Raw genomic sequence first — 6843 nt, 5'->3', positions numbered from 1 at the left:
ATAACAATTAATCACTGTCTGTGACACCTAGTCATAGTTTTGAAAAATGAAAATATGCAATGCACCAATCTAAGCAATCGATTTAGGTTTTGAAAATATGCAATGCACCAATCGCCAATAAATATCGCATCATCGGCATACAAGAGATGTGAGATGATTGGACCATTCCTAGTAATTTGACAGCCCTTGAAGATACCCTCCGAACAAGCGGAGTTCATTGCGACATGTAGCATTTTCATTGTGATAATGAAAAGAAAGGGTGAAAGGGCATCGGCGGTAGGTGAGCCGTTTATTACACGTTTATACCATCCTCTATGGTGACGGACTTCGAAGCCCCTCCCCAGTGCCACGTCAGCGCCACGTGGGCACTGGGGGCTTCAAGCCTCACTCCAAAAAATGCCCCTCTATGGTGAGGGGGCTTCGAAGCCCCTTTAATTTTTTATTTTTTTTATATAAAACTAAAAAACCAACTTTATTAAACTTAAAAATATAATAACAATCAAACTAAATTAAACTAAAAAAACGTACAAACAGAATTGAGTCTTCGGATGAGTCGATCCACGTGTGCCCCAACGTCGCTTCCTCATCGTCTTCCCACTCTTTCCTGTCAAACTTTTCGGTGGGTGTTTGATCGGCATCAACCTTCTTTTTAAGGCTTCGTTTGCGACGAACTTGTTGTTCGTCTACTTGGGTTTCGGGTATTAGGGTTTCGGGTTGATATACATCTATTTATACATCTCAAATCCCTTGTAAAGTTATGTTTATTTAAAGCTTTGAGTTCGGTTTAGTTCATGATTTGTTGATCTTTTATTAATTTAGGTTTTGAGTCAAGTTTATTATATATTTATCATGTTTTAAATCTTTTGGTGTCTTGCATGTTAAACTCTAATTCTTTCTAACATTCCATGTGATGTTTAAGTTCGTTTTTGCTCATCAATGGTTACATGATTACTTCACTTAGTGTTTTGATTTGTTTTCATATAGATTTATGGCTTGCGAGTCAAGGAAAAGAAGTTCTAGAAAGTTCTCATCGTTGCTTGGATTCAAGAAAGGAATTAATCAAGATCTAGCATTATTAAGCAATGAAATAAAGTGCAAAAATTCATAGCCCTCCCTGGTACACGCCGCGCCGCGCGGCCAGGGAAGCCAAGTCTGGTCGCGCGGCGCCTACACTTTCTGTCCAACAAATTTTTGCAAACCAAGCCCATCATGCACTATATAAACATGTTATTATAAACCTAGACGGGATTATCACTTGTGTCAGCCGATTTTCCAAGAGAGAGAGACCAAAGATTGGAGGTGTTTGAAGCTAGGAATCAAAGAGGATCAAGAAGTCTTTCAAGGTGGTGTTCAAGGATCAATTACCAAGGGTTTTATCGCTCTAACTTTCATTCCTTGTTCATTGTTTTTATCATGTCTTTCTTCTTTGTTTTCAATATTTTTTTGGGATTATTATTAAGAATGATTCTAGGCTAGACTTCATGTCTACCTAGGTTTGATGAACATGTATTGGCTTGATTCTTGCTTTGGAAGATTGTTTTGATGATGGTTTCGTTATATAACAAAGACTTGATTTTGCTTTCATGATACATATAAGTGTTTATTATCTTGGTTGATTATTAACTATTGCCTCACATGGATCTTGTTTTCTATTGATTGTGTTCTTTAGATATTAGGGTTCATGTTTAATCATTACTTGGTGTTTTGATTATTGCGATTGAATAGGCCTATTATATCATAGAAGTTTGTTGATCGTTGATTAGGATTTTGAATGTTATGCTAAATTCCAATAGCTGTGAGGTGAGGAGTGGTTCGTGTGTCTTGGTTAATCGCATTCTAAGTTAGATTAGTGACAGTATTCTTGCTTGGTTATTGTGTTGATCCTTGTTCATGATGTCGTTTTTAGTTTATCAAGTTATCTAGGGTTTAGTGTTTCGTGAGATTGCTTGACTGTGATACTATTAATTAACCCTAATTGATGACTGTGAGGAAATCAATCCAACTGATTGCTTAATAATCTAATATTCATTCTTTAGGATTTTACTTGATGCGATCGAGGGTCCTCTAGGGTTTGTTAGATGAATATATTTAGAAATCAGTTTCCATATCTTGTTGGTTATCCATTGCTTGATGATTGTTGATGCATGAGATTCTTTCCTAGGTAGATTTCTTCTCTTATTGGTTTTGATCTTGTGATTTATTGCTTGTTTCTAGTTTACTTGTTCATTTACTTTCTTAATTTAATATTAGTTTGAAACCCCCTTAAAACATTAATAATAAATAGTCGTGTCGTAAGTCGAGTCTAATTAGTTAATTTACGTAATTTATAGAGTCTAGTGGGTTCGATATTCCGAACTTACTTAACTTTAATACAATTGATCGGTTCACTTATCGGTGTTTTGTGTAGTTGAGTCTTAGGTCTAGTTTTTGTTACTTGTTTAATTTAGTTAATATTTAATTGACTGTTTTTAGCACATCGGGGGTGTTTGGGTTTGGGGTGGCGGAGGCCTAAACGGCATAAACAGAAACGGTTGTACGGTTGGAGGCATTACAGGTAGATTCAGGTTGGCATAGAAAGGGTCGGTAGGGTCATTGTTGTTTGCGAGCACACTAGCCCACCACATTTGAGCCGGATCCCACGGATTTGGGTTCGTGTTTGGGTTTTGGTTCGGGTTTGAGCTCGAGCTTGTGAAATTTGAGAAGGGATCCATGGTAGCGAGTTGAGAGATTTTGTAGTGAAATTTGAGGGTTTATTTAAGTGAAATTTGGTATTTGTTTGAGTAAAAATTGATAAAATGGGTTGATATTTATAAATAAAATAATTAATTTTTTTTAATATGAACGTTGGAGGGGGGCCTACCAAAATTTCATCATCCGCGCCGGCCGTTGCAACGGCTGGACCCTCGCCGCCCAGCCTTCAACGGCGCCCCACCGCGATGTTCCGTGCCCTCGTCGCCCAGAAAACCCGCTCCTCGGCGCCCCATAGCGTGTAGTCTTATTAGAATAGAGGAGCGGGCCTAGCAAGTGGGGTAACCGTTTATTATAATAACATAATAATGTATATATCAAATTTGATATGTAAAATATTCATTTTTGACCTATTTAAATCAAATCTTATCTTACTCTACTAATAAACAAAAATAATGATGATGATGTGTAATAGTCACATTAAATCATAATTTCTAATCTTTATTCACCTTAATCCATGCTATCCATGGGTCATTGGTTGAAATCATTTTGACAATTAGGTTATAAAATAATCAACTTTCCATTCTAATATCCTAATATTTCATCTCATTCATACTAGCTACAATGGATCATGGGGCAAAACCATTTTGGCAATCGGGTTATAAAATAGTAACGAAATTAAAAGTAAAATTTTGCTTGAAGATCAAGCAAGTAGAAACATGAAAAACAAGTAGAAAATATTCAAGGACAATTATTTTCTAAAGGATGTTTTGTTTCTTCGATGTCTAGTTTTTTCTAATGAACATTATATGTTGCATTATTTAAGGAAACTATGAGACATTATCTAAATTTGTGTATATTGGATTACGATTTGAATACTTGTGACTAAAGAACAAATGTTGTATATAAAAAGATTTTATCAAATTTATAAATTTGAGATTCCAGACTTCTTAATATTTGTATAATGTGTTTCATTTCTTTTTTGCCTTCATTAATTTCAAATAGCAAACCTTATTTTTTATTATTTTACAAATCCCGTGTGATACACGGGTTCAAAACCTAGTAACAATTAATAAATAACAATTAATCACTGTCTGTGACACCTAGTCATAGTTTTGAAAAATGAAAATATGCAATGCACCAATCTAAGCAATCGATTTAGGTTTTGAAAATATGCAATGCACCAATCGCCAATAAATATCGCATCATCGGCATACAAGAGATGTGAGATGATTGGACCATTCCTAGTAATTTGACAGCCCTTGAAGATACCCTCCGAACAAGCGGAGTTCATTGCGACATGTAGCATTTTCATTGTGATAATGAAAAGAAAGGGTGAAAGGGCATCGGCGGTAGGTGAGCCGTTTATTACACGTTTATACCATCCTCTATGGTGACGGACTTCGAAGCCCCTCCCCAGTGCCACGTCAGCGCCACGTGGGCACTGGGGGCTTCAAGCCTCACTCCAAAAAATGCCCCTCTATGGTGAGGGGGCTTCGAAGCCCCTTTAATTTTTTATTTTTTTTATATAAAACTAAAAAACCAACTTTATTAAACTTAAAAATATAATAACAATCAAACTAAATTAAACTAAAAAAACGTACAAACAGAATTGAGTCTTCGGATGAGTCGATCCACGTGTGCCCCAACGTCGCTTCCTCATCGTCTTCCCACTCTTTCCTGTCAAACTTTTCGGTGGGTGTTTGATCGGCATCAACCTTCTTTTTAAGGCTTCGTTTGCGACGAACTTGTTGTTCGTCTACTTGGGTTTCGGGTATTAGGGTTTCGGGTTGATATACATCTATTTATACATCTCAAATCCCTTGTAAAGTTATGTTTATTTAAAGCTTTGAGTTCGGTTTAGTTCATGATTTGTTGATCTTTTATTAATTTAGGTTTTGAGTCAAGTTTATTATATATTTATCATGTTTTAAATCTTTTGGTGTCTTGCATGTTAAACTCTAATTCTTTCTAACATTCCATGTGATGTTTAAGTTCGTTTTTGCTCATCAATGGTTACATGATTACTTCACTTAGTGTTTTGATTTGTTTTCATATAGATTTATGGCTTGCGAGTCAAGGAAAAGAAGTTCTAGAAAGTTCTCATCGTTGCTTGGATTCAAGAAAGGAATTAATCAAGATCTAGCATTATTAAGCAATGAAATAAAGTGCAAAAATTCATAGCCCTCCCTGGTACACGCCGCGCCGCGCGGCCAGGGAAGCCAAGTCTGGTCGCGCGGCGCCTACACTTTCTGTCCAACAAATTTTTGCAAACCAAGCCCATCATGCACTATATAAACATGTTATTATAAACCTAGACGGGATTATCACTTGTGTCAGCCGATTTTCCAAGAGAGAGAGACCAAAGATTGGAGGTGTTTGAAGCTAGGAATCAAAGAGGATCAAGAAGTCTTTCAAGGTGGTGTTCAAGGATCAATTACCAAGGGTTTTATCGCTCTAACTTTCATTCCTTGTTCATTGTTTTTATCATGTCTTTCTTCTTTGTTTTCAATATTTTTTTAGGATTATTATTAAGAATGATTCTAGGCTAGACTTCATGTCTACCTAGGTTTGATGAACATGTATTGGCTTGATTCTTGCTTTGGAAGATTGTTTTGATGATGGTTTCGTTATATAACAAAGACTTGATTTTGCTTTCATGATACATATAAGTGTTTATTATCTTGGTTGATTATTAACTATTGCCTCACATGGATCTTGTTTTCTATTGATTGTGTTCTTTAGATATTAGGGTTCATGTTTAATCATTACTTGGTGTTTTGATTATTGCGATTGAATAGGCCTATTATATCATAGAAGTTTGTTGATCGTTGATTAGGATTTTGAATGTTATGCTAAATTCCAATAGCTGTGAGGTGAGGAGTGGTTCGTGTGTCTTGGTTAATCGCATTCTAAGTTAGATTAGTGACAGTATTCTTGCTTGGTTATTGTGTTGATCCTTGTTCATGATGTCGTTTTTAGTTTATCAAGTTATCTAGGGTTTAGTGTTTCGTGAGATTGCTTGACTGTGATACTATTAATTAACCCTAATTGATGACTGTGAGGAAATCAATCCAACTGATTGCTTAATAATCTAATATTCATTCTTTAGGATTTTACTTGATGCGATCGAGGGTCCTCTAGGGTTTGTTAGATGAATATATTTAGAAATCAGTTTCCATATCTTGTTGGTTATCCATTGCTTGATGATTGTTGATGCATGAGATTCTTTCCTAGGTAGATTTCTTCTCTTATTGGTTTTGATCTTGTGATTTATTGCTTGTTTCTAGTTTACTTGTTCATTTACTTTCTTAATTTAATATTAGTTTGAAACCCCCTTAAAACATTAATAATAAATAGTCGTGTCGTAAGTCGAGTCTAATTAGTTAATTTACGTAATTTATAGAGTCTAGTGGGTTCGATATTCCGAACTTACTTAACTTTAATACAATTGATCGGTTCACTTATCGGTGTTTTGTGTAGTTGAGTCTTAGGTCTAGTTTTTGTTACTTGTTTAATTTAGTTAATATTTAATTGACTGTTTTTAGCACATCGGGGGTGTTTGGGTTTGGGGTGGCGGAGGCCTAAACGGCATAAACAGAAACGGTTGTACGGTTGGAGGCATTACAGGTAGATTCAGGTTGGCATAGAAAGGGTCGGTAGGGTCATTGTTGTTTGCGAGCACACTAGCCCACCACATTTGAGCCGGATCCCACGGATTTGGGTTCGTGTTTGGGTTTTGGTTCGGGTTTGAGCTCGAGCTTGTGAAATTTGAGAAGGGATCCATGGTAGCGAGTTGAGAGATTTTGTAGTGAAATTTGAGGGTTTATTTAAGTGAAATTTGGTATTTGTTTGAGTAAAAATTGATAAAATGGGTTGATATTTATAAATAAAATAATTAATTTTTTTTAATATGAACGTTGGAGGGGGGCCTACCAAAATTTCATCATCCGCGCCGGCCGTTGCAACGGCTGGACCCTCGCCGCCCAGCCTTCAACGGCGCCCCACCGCGATGTTCCGTGCCCTCGTCGCCCAGAAAACCCGCTCCTCGGCGCCCCATAGCGTGTAGTCTTATTAGAATAGAGGAGCGGGCCTAGCAAGTGGGGTAACCGTTTATTATAATAACATAATAATGTATATATCAAATTTGATATG

This window comes from Bidens hawaiensis, unplaced genomic scaffold (genome assembly GCF_021521415.1).
Source record: "Bidens hawaiensis isolate Kalapana, Puna unplaced genomic scaffold, B.hawaiensis_p1.1 tig00043699_1, whole genome shotgun sequence".
NCBI classification, from domain to species: domain Eukaryota; kingdom Viridiplantae; phylum Streptophyta; class Magnoliopsida; order Asterales; family Asteraceae; genus Bidens; species Bidens hawaiensis.
Note: the sequence above shows the minus strand (reverse complement) of the source record.